The sequence below is a fragment of the Strix uralensis genome, chromosome 1 (genome assembly GCF_047716275.1).
Source record: "Strix uralensis isolate ZFMK-TIS-50842 chromosome 1, bStrUra1, whole genome shotgun sequence".
Classification (NCBI taxonomy): Eukaryota; Metazoa; Chordata; class Aves; order Strigiformes; family Strigidae; genus Strix; species Strix uralensis.
The window spans coordinates 131,242,657-131,256,413 of NC_133972.1; positions in this window are offsets into that span (position 1 = coordinate 131,242,657).

Consider the following 13,757-nt stretch of genomic DNA (forward strand, 5'->3'; position numbering starts at 1 on the left):
TTCCTCATTCCGTCTGCACACCCAGGCCTCAAGCAATGATCCTCTCTGCCTTATTGAATCTCACAGGCTTTTACAGACTAGTAGATGCTGAATAAAACAGGAATTTTCAGTTTAGATGCCTTGCCTAGTCCATCAGTTCTTTCATGCCTCAGATCCACAATTGTGCATCCAAACCACTTTTCACTGGGTGGCTGTTCCCCTGTTTCTTTACACCTGCAGCTTGGAGGAAAGTCAGAAGACAGCTATCAAAGCAGAGAGAGGCACCCTGACTGCTGTCCCCAGTTTATTTAAGCTGTCCCACACCATGGGAGAAGTCAAAAATTCCCTGTACCACTGACGGAGCTCCATTCTCCCTAGGCTCCAGCTGCAGCCAGGGATGGAGTGATGGAGTGTGCAGAAATCAGATCTTATCCCTAATATATTCCACCAAGCAGCGGTTGGGAATGCACCAATCTGTGTTCAAGATATCCCTTAACTGGCACACAGACCTTGAAATCCCCACCAGGAGTCCCTCTAAATGGCAAACTGGGAGACGTGAGGCAAGACTCTGAGTTGCTCCCACTGCCTTGGAAGAGGTGGGGAACAGCCAGGTTGGCTGCATCTCAGAGCATGCAGCAGGAAAGCAGGTCTCTGCAGGGAACAGCAGACTGCCCTGCCTCTCTGTGCATTTGGTCAAGCTTAGACAGCCAGGAAAGGGCCTGTGGGTTTCCTTCATCATTTTCTAATGTTGAAACTTTACTTTGTGCTCCTCTTTTTGAGTGTCTGTGATCAGGCTGCAGTTTCTATTTCTAAAACAATTTTTTTTCTAAACCTATAATCAAGATGAGAAATTATGTCAGCTGTAGAATCAAAAGTCATGTAGGAGGTTTCAAAGGTACAGAATCCCCTCTCTTAGAGGCAGAGGCTTGTGCAAACATGGTGATGTCTTTGACTGTGGTCACTGCTTTCTCCAGAACATCAGCATCTGCTCACTATCATCTGCATAGAGCTGTCAAAAAGTTTCACCCTTAATGAAGATGGATAAAAATGCAAAATAGCAAACACGTGACAAAAACACCCCTGAGCCAAATGCATTTTAAGGATGGAACACAGACCTGGGACAATAATAATTTTTTGGAAGATAAAATGAGAGCGTAACATAAAATATACCCCAATCCTGCATTTAACCTCTACAATCCATGGGCTCTTGCAGATGTACTGAAGGGAATTACTACTGTTACATCTTTTCATACATAGTTTTACTTGGCAATTTTCAACTTCTTGTTAACATCTTCCCTGAACTTTTCTCCACATTCTGGAATTAAAATATACAGGAGAGCTTTAAGATAGCAATATTTCAGCATTCATTGATTATTTATCTCTTATGAGCAATCATTTTGTTTGGATAAGTATCTTAAATATGAGCTGCAAAATAATCAATAACATGGATTCTAAGGGTTAGGCTGAACTGAGGGAGAAAGGAGCAACAGTTTGTCACTCTGCAGTTGCTACAGGTAGATCAGAAACTTCTATATGGGGAAGAGAAGTCTATTATTGCTCTGCATAAATCTAAAGCACAGATGATGTAAAAAACTCAGTAGGATTAATAGGAGACTCAAAGCTTTTTCAGGCACCAGTGGTTGGACAGTAAGCTATTCTTTCTCTAGCTAAATTCTGTGCTGAAACTCTTTAGTGATCTTAGAGCTAGCACAAAAAAGATGTGCTCACAGCTACAGTCACTGACCCTTAATGGAGTGTGCATTGGAACTGTGTGGGACTGGAATGAGGTGGAGTTTAACCAGAACACTGCAAATTATAGGGTGAGATAGCAGCAACACTTAGGTCGCCTGGTGCCTTCTGTCTGTGTGTGCTCCACGTTGGAGACTCAGTTCTGACTCTCTGTTGCTGTAGGCCTTTGCAATTCAATAGAAAGCAAGTTCTTAGGCTAGAGAAATGCTTTTTCTTCTGAACGTCAAATTCATATAAACTGTTAAAAATAATATTTTCCTTTCTTGTGTTTGCTTTCTTGATGAAAACTTTAATATCTGGATTATCAGCAGTAACTGGTCTCACCGCAGATACTGGAAACACCTGCAATATCAAAGAAAAACAAAGGGCAGAGGGCGCACCACACTCCATCACCATCTTCCTCTCCTTCAACACGTAACGATTCAGTGCCTCTGTGCCCTTCCCAGTAGTCCTGCAGAAAAGGACAGGAGTCTCCTGAAGTCATGAGGGAAGAGAAAGAAAGGGTTTGCAAGTGACCTAACCCAGACTGTCCACACACTGATGCTAGAAGTCCCTGTTCCCTCTGAGGGCTCACATTAGACAAAAGGCCCTGTCCTTTCCAGGGAAAGCAGGGAAAGATTTAGGTAAGAAAAACAACATAAATGCAGTCTCAGCACTCAGCTATAAATTTCCTCCAGCACTGTTGTGTGGTGGTTTAGGCCCTGCCGGGGTCTGAGACCACGCGGCCGCTGCCCCTCCCCCACAAAGGGAGTGAAATACAAAGCCCCAAGGCTGAGATAAGGAGAGGTTTAATACAACAGTGCAACAGCAACACAACAAACAACAACAATAACAATAACAATAACAATAACAGTAATAACAATGAACAGAGCAAGATATGTACCGATACAGCAGTGAGAGCAGAGAGATCACATAACACACGCGTTCACCGATTCTCCCGCGCTCCCGCGCTTGGGCACCAGGAGGTGACGTCAGCATGGTGTGGAATAACCCGGCTAGAGCTTCCCCCCACTGCTGGGGAAACTTAACCCTATCCTAGCTAAACCAGGACATGTTGTTACAAACCTGTGGCTCACATGCCCCCAATTTTTTCACTATAATACTGCAGAGCCAGTGTTAACTTCACTGGACTTTGGGAAACACAACACATTTTTAATTAAAAATACAAAACTATATATCAATTTCTATATTTAGGGAACATTGTTTAAGTGTGAATTCTAGTCCTCAAAGGTAAAAAAATACCACATTCAGCTGTCTAATACCTAGGTACTACATGTGCATTTACACAACCTTTCTTTTTTCCCCAGGCTCTCTGCCTCATTCACAGATCAGCTACACAATATTGCTACATTTAAGTGGAAGGTCAACCATAAATTGGAAATTTTGTATCTATAAAGTGTTTTCTTCAGCAATCCTAGTGAAATTCTTTGAATGAATAAGGACCATGGGGGGAGGGAGATATGTGATATTTAACAATAGCAGGTGGGAAGGGCTTCAGCGTTGTCTTTTTTATTACCAAAAGCTAAAGTAAAGAGCTGCCTCCATCAGCACACTGCTTCAAAACCTTAACAATGTGCTGGGACATTAATTCAGCCCTGACTCAGAGGTAAGAATGAACCGCACTGAATCACTGGCACGACTCTGTGCAGCACCCGCTCTCTGTGCTGCAGCAGAGACCCAACTCCATCACTCCAGCATATGCAGGTTTTGAGTGAAAGCTGCTTAGTTGCCGACATTGTTTCCCAGAAGACCACGACACTTTCTAGGTATAAGTTAAACGTGAAGGATAGAGCAGACCTTGAAGTTCAGCCATGAATTGTAATGCTGGATACTTTGATACAGGATTGTTTGCAGAGGTCACTTTTTATTCTAGAGGTGGGGAGGGAGGCCAGATGAGTTAAGTGGAGCACACTATCAAGATGCTTTTTTAGTTCGTAGTTGGTTTTACTACCTGATTGACCAAAGGCTACAATAACAGTGAACATGAGTAAAGGGAGGAGATGCTGGAAACACTTTCTGGTGGCTTCAGTTGCCAAGGAAACAAAGTTCTCCTGTCTGTCTGCATCCAGAAATGTTAATGCTCTGTGTGAATGCAGCTCTCGGGATATGATGTATTTTATCCTCTACAAAGACAAGCAAGGGAGAGGAAGGGAAAAAAGAGAGACAGGAAAGTATGTGTAATACTTTCTAAACGTTTTTTGTACACGTTTTGCTCATAGCAGACTAAATATTCAGCATAAAACTTGTGCTTTGTTTTTTTACTTGTAGATGGCAGAAGTTTGTGTTACATTTTAAAATAAATTACTAGTACAGATCTCGTCATCTTCAGAAACCAACTCAATGAAACCCTGAGCAACAGGACAGCCTGTGTGGTCTGTTCCAAGACATGTCCACCTTCCATGAAAGGAAGGTTCTTGGGAGCATATGGAGAGACAAGGCACCCTCAAACTGCAGGAATGTGCTGAGCAGGCATTGAAAGGTTTCTGACCCTCAGACTTTAAAAAGGAGGGGTGTCGTACAGACAAGAGCTAACTGACAGTGAGGAGGTCAGTGGCTGGGATTAAGGAGTGCAGCAGGTCATAACAGGAGGCCAGCTGCTCTGCTCTGCTGTTGCTCTGCCTCCCTCCGGCAGCACTACCATGGCACACAGGTCAGCACCTGCCTTGGAGCAGAGGCAGAATTGTCAGTGCAGGTCACCACTTTCCCAGCTTCCCTGCATTTCATTTCATCAAGGTCCTCAGCTGGAAGTTTTATAACTTCCCACTTTTCTGGAGCAGGCTACAGCTGTGACTCCTGGAGGAGACACAAAGATGCTGAGAGCAGCTGAATGTGAGCTACAAAACAACTTTTAGTGCTTCTCTTTAAAAGAAAAAATTGTAGTATTCTTCAGATAGCTATAGATCAGATACAGGTATCTGGGCTACAGACTAGCTCATCTGATACAGTTTTTTTTTCTTAACTAAAAAAAACCCCAATTAAGTCTTTCTAATTATTACTTACAACCCACTCCGGTGGGGCACTAATCATCTTTCACAGCAAGGTGGCTTCCCAGCATGTGGAAGCACAGTTCTGCTGGTAGGTGGTACGCTGCTCCAGGGACGGAATGGGGATCAGCTAACACAATCCAAACTGCCACCCAGCTTGGGCTCTGAGACACAAGATGGTGTTTAAATTTTATGGGAATAAATAAAAGCCAGTTTAAGATTAGCCTGGTTGATTCATTTTAGGATAATCCCTGTGGATTGTGTGGGATAAGTACTGGCTTTTCCCCAAAGACCTCAAGCTCCTGCAGAACCTTCTCTTTACCTTTTTGACAAGAAAAGAAAGATGATTCATTTTCAGGAGGTAAGAATTGTGTTGATTATGTGCCAACGATACCTAAATCTTAATCTTCTTTGCTTCAGACTTGAATTGTTGTTCGCTTTTACTGATGCCTGGCAGAATAATCAGACTGAAAAATTATGTAGCTGAAGCTAGAGAAAAGTAAATTTTACACATGCAGACCCTAAACCTTGTCCCTCCTACCTCCTCTGCCTCCTGTTTTTGGCATCTTCATTCATACATAATTAATGGCTTAAACACAACAGTGTTTTGATAAAACAGGGGTGAATTTAGCGCTCCGAATAAGGGGTTGTACCAGTCTCTGCTGACTCCAAGGTAGAGTGGGGAAGGCTACAGCCCCCTTAGCCGTTCCCCCTTCCCTCTTCCCCTCTAACCGAGTCCTGTGAGTCCCTCATTTGGGGCCACAGAGAACCCACCTGAGCCGCAGAGGTCAACAGCACATTAATAGAGATGCTGAGAGGGAAGAGTAGCAAAAAAAATCGGGCCTGGAGGACAAAGCTCTCCTCAGAGCAGGAGTGAAGTGAAAGAGGGACTACTTAAATACACGCGTATCACCGATACTTACAAAACAAACCCTGACTTACTTGAGGTTATTAGAGTTTATTTGAGCACCACCGAACAACGGGTTAAGAACCGGCAAGCAATTCCTCAAACACGAGGTTCAGGGAGAAGCCCAAAACTTGTCAAACTGCAGAGACAGCCCATTTAGCTAAAGCACACCCGGAGAAAAACATCCCGTGCCCTGTGCGGGACGGAGCGCCCAGGGGCGGAGGAGCCGCCGCCCGCCCTCCGCCCGGTGTTCAGCACAAACACCAGAGGGTGCCGGTTCCCCGACATGGCGGCGCCGAGCACCTGCAGTGGCCGCCTCACCGGCCTGCGCTGCAGCCCCCTGGGGCCCTGCCTCCCGCCTGGCCCGGCTCCCCACCCCCGGGAGCGGGGTCGGTGTCCCGGCCGGGCTCCCGCGCTGCCGCCGCCCTGTGCGGGGCGGGAGAGCCGCAGGCCCCGGGGGGTGCCGCAGGCCCTTCGCAGCCCTCTCCCTTCTCCCCTCTGCCTGGCGCTGTCACCTACCGTAGTCATTTTTTCCCCCTGATCATATTTATAATTACTCCGCGGTGTCACAGAAAGGCACGTATTTTAAGCCTTTTGCAGCCATTTGCTTCAGCGGATGAAGCAGCAACATCTGTTAGAAGATAATGGCCAAAAAGACATTTAAGCTCATGTATAAAATGTCACAAAGAGGACAACGGGCATTTTACACTGTATTGTTTGATGCTGTTACTAAACTGCAGATTACTAAGTGTGAAAATTAATCTGAAAACTCGTGCCAATGTTTTGCAGCATATGGAAGTGTGCCTTTTGAGATACTTGTTTAAATAAGCAATGCAAGAAGAAAATTAGTCTGGGATCAATTTGTCAGTTGCTTACAGCCAAGGTGGGTATCAAACTGAGAAACTCATACTTCACTTGGGTATTTTATGTGACTAAGTGGGTCACACAAAATACGAAAGCCCAATTTTATTGCCATTACTTTCTGTGTGTAGTGCCACTAAATTCAGTAATACTGCTCATGGAGCAAAAATACCATTTCTAAAAGACAAGGAGAAGGGGAAAAAAAAAGGAAATTACTAGAAGCATAACACAAAATGAGAAGAGCAACCCAAGCTGAACAAAACCTACAGAAGGAAAAAGTGTTGACTAGGTATCATTAGTGTGAGCAAGTGACACCAAAAAGAAACGCCAAGTGTAAATTAAGACTTTGGCATGGGAACAAAGAAAATCATGAAAGACTTAGACATTACACTGAAGTATACCCCGTTACTAGGTTGTCTTCATCTTTTTTCTGATTCCACCTCTTTTAGTATAACTGCCTATTATTACGAATTATCAGCATATTCATAAAGTAAATGGCACCAAGGCAGTTCCTTTTTATTTGAATAAATTAGAATCCCATACCAGCTAATTTTCCAAAGTACTTTTCAATTGTGGTAAAAGAAGATTACTAATTGCTTTAGGTTGCTAATTGCTCTGTGTACTGAAGGGTTTTTTTAGTAAATGCAAAGATCTTTTGAAATCTCAAGAATAGAAAGTATTTTAGTGCCCAATGGTTTTATTTTCCTTGTTTCAATAACATGCTTTAAGTGAAGACACCAGTGTGTCTTTACTGCCTGTGAATTCTTACTTGCTCTGTCATGCAAAGTGGCAGAAACTGCTGCTTTCTACCAGCAGGGAGAGTTGGCCAATCAGGCATTTTACACAGCTGGCTGTGGAAGATGGAACAATCTGGGTTTTATCCACACAGGCTATTAAGGACAAGGCATTAAACATGCATAGAAGTGCTTATTCCATACGACACAAACAAATCACTGATTAGCTCTGAAAAACAGAAGACATGCATACAGCCTGTTATGTTCCTGACTACATGTAACCCTTCGACTCATTTGCATCCTACAGGCAGAAACTCTCCTAAAAAAATATTCACTTTAGAGGGACTGAGCCCACCAACAAGTTTCTTACGCAGATATGCAATTTCTAAGAAAATCTGCATCATAACTAAAACAAATGTTACTCCTAAAATTGACTTATAGGAAACCAGAATGTACACTCTTTTTGTAGGTGTGCCATCCAATGGCTCTGAGTAATTTTGCACAACAAACAGACAAATTCCCTGAGACTGTCCTGTGATCAGCTGTCTTGTATAGCAGGTTTTCCTCAAGCCAGAAAAGCTCAAGATCTGCAAATAACCCATTCTTGAACACAATTTTTGTAGAAACTATCTTTTTGATGTCACTTTCTTACTGCTGAAGATGGAATATGGATGTGTATGTACACATACAAGGAGAGTGAGAGAGAGGGAGTTCCAGCAGCTGAGGCTGGCAGATGAGTTGGTGGTTAGGGTTACAGAAACAACCCATCTTTAGGCTTTAGCCTTTCCTCTTGGAGTCAGTTCATTGTAGATAAACAAATATTCAGAGAAAGACAGATTGCTCTCTAGTCTAGTAGCCAAAACTCTTGCTAGACATGTAGAAAGCCAAGGCTCACCTCCTTGTTCCAAATCAGATATAATAACTGTGGTGATCTCACACATGCTGGCCAAGTGCGCCTGTCCTTATTGGGTTCCACCAGTAATGTGTTTGGTTTCATCTGGAACATTCACATCTAAATTGCCAATAGCAATTTAACCTGTAAATTCTAGTAATAAACCTGCAATATTTCAACATGAATTATAAAATAATCTCACTGTATTTTAGGTGTCTTACTTCAGTCATTCAGATCTGAAGTTTTGACTGTAGATTTTGAGTTATATTTACCTTGAATTTTACCGAGTGTTTATGGTATGTTGTATAGTTTAAAGCCACATAATGCTTGTAGAATACTTAATCCACCTCTTATATTGATGAAGGGTCAGAAAAACCTCAAAAGCTATTCAGATTATTATGTTAGCAGTCAGCAATAAATTCAGACACAATTATGGGTCCTCTAGCAAGATAGGTTTATTATTTATGATATTAAAAATTTATATGAAAGAGGCTAAAAGTTATAAATAAAAACTTATAAATTATTTCCTACTGTTCTGGAATAGTCAGGCGAGTGTAACGAGATTAACATATTAATTGCAGCATTGCAAAATCTGTATCCTTCTCATGCTGTATGGCAGTGACCCACACAGTATTGTTTCAGAAGTCACAACATACACATGTCATATCAGAAGAGAGTTTCAGAGATCGTCTTAGACAATTGCAGGAGTGAAACTTGGTTCCAAGGAAACGAGGGTCTGGGTTTTATAGGCAGGTCTACTGAGTACAAAGGATCATGATGAGGGGTTCTTCTTTACGCTTTTCAGAACAATGCAGGATACCTCTTGTCATTAACTTTCTCTCCATTATTAGAAATACCAAAAATACAGGACTGGCTTCTAGGAACCAAACAGGATAAAAGATGAGAGAAGAGCTGTTCTTCTACAGGGAGGTGACACTCTAAATTTTGTATCTAGTCTGGACAATACAAGGAACCATTTGATATTAGGCAGAATCAAGCAGAGGCCTCTGCTCTTGTACCTTTGTTGCCTCTGAAAAAAAAATTTAAATGAGTCCAAGTCTGCTGCGAAGATTTATATTCCTGAGCTTCTATAAGTGTCTTGGGGGAAAAAGCAGATAAACCCTTCTTATAATTAGATTTCTCTTCTTTTGCTTGTCTATGACAACAAAATAACGAGGGACCTTCAGAGTTCATGGTCATCCCTGCTGTTCAGCCCAGCTCCGCAGGCAAGATCAGCCCCACGGCCCCTGGAATTCCTTCATGCAGGCATGCCAGCTTTTAGGTGAAGGTCCTCTTTCACAGATGTTGCCATGGAAGCTTTTTAGCAACTCAGCTCTGATAAGCCTTTACTGTGCAATCACCAGCTGGCAGTTTGGCTCAAAAAGCCTGCAGTCCCTCAGCACTGTCATTAATCTTAAGACCCATGGAGTGTTTCAGCTAACACTGGTACTATGCACCTATGGTTTGCCTTGACTTGTTAGTCCTCCATTCAAACTGCTGGTTTTCCTGGTCACCCGTTCTCTCTGTAATTCCTACTCCATAGCTGCTAGTTGACCCCTATGGGTTAGTATGTTATGCCAAGCAACTGTATACTAAGGAAAAAATCTTACAGAAATACAATAAATATTTAACGATAAACTGTTATAACTCAACCATTTCTGCATACCTAAGGTAATAAGATAGTGATTATCAGGTGAAATAGTAATCTTATCTATATAATGTGAGCTTTCTACAGGCACCATTTCTGCAGCAACTTATTTCAACAAATTGAAGGCCAGTTTTATTTAGTATTTTGCAGACCATGTTCATGAATATTGTTCTTTTGCAGATTTTGTCACTTGAAAGGATAATTAAGACTTTACCATTTCCAGATTAATAATTCCTCCTGGAGAGAAGGTGTTTGTGGGAAAGGATCCAGGTTCAACATTTTTGAACCTATGTGCCGTGTATACACACAGCTACTGCTTTCCCTCCGTGATTGCCCCATGTTGCTTTATAGCAATGCACTAAATGGATTTTGGGGATACACTCCACTAAAACATTTTTTATTATAAAGATATGTCCAGGTAGGTAGAGGATTTTTAAATCCCCCAACTCTTCTTTTATTTCCCTGTGGGCCTTGTTTTGTGCATAACTGGACATGATTAAATAAATTCTGCCAGCAAAATTGTCTGAACCAGCCCTGAGTGGAGGAAGAAGAGAAATGCCATTGTTGATGGGAACTTTCTGCATTTTTTGCATTCTGATTAATTGTAACGCACTGTTTTAGAAATTGCTTAAAGACCGCAATACTGCTGTGAGGCATATACAGTAAAAAGGCTCACCATCTGTAAGATGGAGAAAACACATAAAGGTTGTACTGTGCTTCCAGACATACAGAAGGAATCAATAAGAGGGCCAGAAGCAGACTCAAAAGTCCCTTCTTTTTTCCTCTACTTATTTTCTTCCTTTACCAGATCATCTGCCTGGCCTTTCTGCAAGCTTTCCTGTCATTCCTGTTCCTCAAGCTTTTTCCTTGTGTTAATATCACTGTCCTACTATGCATCAGACCTGTGAACTCTCTGTGAGTCCAATAGTCCATCTGTATCAAAAGCTATCCACTAAAGGCTGGCAGGACTTGGTCCAATTAGCCCTGTTAATAAGGTCCTACAGGACAGGCCTTTTAAAATAGTGGATTATTTTTCTATTATTCCAGATCAATGAGGAGGATAGAAAATAAAAGCACACCTAACACCATATTGTGTGGAAACATCTATCCTTAATATTTCACACTACCTGCATATTCAGGAAATGGGTTGCTTTCATTGTCTGAATGTGGTTCTTTACCAATCAGGAGAAGGAAGAGGATTATGTGAGCCATTCAGCTCTGGAGCAACAGGAATTTTACTGGTATAAAATCCATATCCTATTGGTGTTGTAACTTTATGACAGAATTATTAATTAATGTGCACAAGAATAGTTTCAGAAACTAAGCAACAGCAGTACTAGCAGTTAACTAAAGCCTCAGCCACCACTCTTAAAAAAAACTTGTTTCCACAAATAAAAGTATATACTCAATACATATATAATTGATAATTAACACTTGCATTGCCACTTTCCTTTGAATGATATAAGCAACAATTAATTACAACCATAAAAAACCAAAATATGCCATTTGCCTTTCTAGGTTTTGTTTTACTTCCCAGGAGGTAAATGAAATGCACATGATCTTATCAAACCTACATTTTGGTAAGACTTTGTACATCTTTGCGGTTGGAAAAAGATCTCTTAGGAAATATGAATTGATACATGAGAGAGAACAAATCTTCTAAGTGGTTTAGCCTTATGACCTTTTCAGTGCAACCAAGAAATACGAAAACCAGAAAATAAGAAAGATGATACATTTAATTCTGACACTGATATATCTATAAGGTGCAACCACCATAGATATGAAATACAACTGTCAAATTATAATTTACCCCTCTTGGGGAGGATTCAAGTTTGGGGGCTTTAAAATGCTATCAGATATTAAAACAAAATTGAAAAATGGCTCCAAAGTAGTTTATTCACTGGTAAATAGTTGACTCCATAGCTCTTCTTCTACAATAGAAGATGCACATATCTTTGCTCCTAACATACTATAGGTGGACATATACTTCTTCCTATGATCATCTGTCCAGACTGCACTGGTATTAAATTTTTCCCATTCTTATTTTTAAGATAGTTTTTTACTTTGTCTTTCTGCATTTTGCACTCAGCAGAAAAGAAATATTTTCTTTTCAATCAACTTTGCTGCAACTAAATTCTGAATATATAACTACTAATCTCTTCACCATGAGATCCAAACTTAACTTCCACTACATACCTACTTTGTCTTTTGAGATACAGACATAGACATTTGTAGAAGACACAATATGAGATAAGGTAGGATAATAGCTTCCCCAGTTCAAATTTGGATTTTTTTATCTTCTGGTATACCAAATTTGTCCTAATTTGATGATCTTACCGACTCTTCCTCAAAAAAAAAAAAAAATGTTCTACACCCATCAAGTATTTAATTTATGCAGCATAAATGCAGTTATATATATATAAAAAAATCACTGAGAGGCAACATAAAACATCTTCTGAGAGTTTATACAGTTTTACCAAGGCTATCTTTTCCCTTTGCATGTAAAGTCAAATTGTCAGTAGTTAGAAATCATCAAACTCACAAAAGACAGGTAATGCCTGGCTAGCAAGGAGAATACTTCCAGGATGAATAATATTTTAAAAGCATATTTAACCTAACGGCTTAAGTATGCTTTCACTGAAAATTGGAAAAACAGAATAAACATTGAAAAAATATGCCTCCATTGAAAAATGTTCCAAATTACTTTGATGGCTACAATTAGTTGGCAGAATTAAGCCACTTTGCTGAATCACCAAGTTCAGCAAAATAAGCACAAATTTGCAGCCCCACCTGCCTTGCCCCACAGCAGCCAACGAAAAGGCATCAGTAGCAATCCCTGGAGAAAAATGAGTGACCTTCCTCTACAACAAGCAAAGAAAGTCTGCTCCTGCCCCTTCCCATAGCCCCCAGTGGAGCGCTGTTCCCAGAAGGTTTTAAATCAGCCTTTAAGAAGTTACTGCTGCTGCAGGTAGAAACACTCAACCACTGTCCTCTCTGAGACACTATTTTTCAGTTTTCAGACAAACTTTTAATACTGGATCTGTTTAGGTTTTTTTCTTTATGCTAACTTTCAGCCTTTAGCTTGAGGATTTTGAGAGAAATTGGCAAAGAGCATTCAGCCACTTTGGATAACAAGGTTAGGCAGTTTGGTTTTACCTTGTCTTTTTGCTGAAGCCCTCTGGTACTAACATATCTTAGCAGGAAGACTTCATATTTTTCAGAATTTTCCCGCTTCAACTACAAGAGCACTAATCATATGGACATTTCCCCAAATGGTGCTATGTTGAAAGCTTTTGAAAAATCTCACTTAGTAAGTGCCTTGAGGAGTCTTGTGAGACCATAGGAAGGGGACAGCTCCATAGAGTCTGCTCGCCCTGAGCAGGTTGACTCCAACTGAACACAGCAATCTCAGCTCATCAGGTCCTGCCCCAGTGCTGAGGCAGTGAAGAGGAAAAGGAAGAGACGCATGGAGGGAAAGGAAGGAAAGGAGGATTATAAGGATGGGGAGACTGGACAAAGAAAGAGGCAGAGGCGGACAAAAGCAGCTGGCTGTTGGCCTGCTACCTTTACTTAGAACAAGACATAATAACTGTAGAAACTACATGGAAAATCTGGGGTTTAATTATAACATCTGTAGAGAAAGTGCAGTCTAGGAAAATAGCCTGTGATTATTTTTTAGCTTGTGAACAGAGACAGTAAACATTGTAGTTCTTACCAGTTTAATACTTTTTTCTGCCTGTTCCACTTTAGCATTTCTTTTGTAGCATATCCAGTCAGCACACGAATAATTGAATAACATAGAATAAATCCAGCTGAAAATGCACAGATTTGATATCTCCCCAAGATTTTCCAGAATCCAGCCACAGGGTAGTAACTTTCAGAAGCTTTGGTTTGTCTGGCCTGGAGCAAACCCAAGTCTCAGGGCTTTCCAAGTCAGCCTACAGGGAATTACTACTACAGGGAATTACTACTACTACCATTTTACAGTCTATCTTACTGCTCA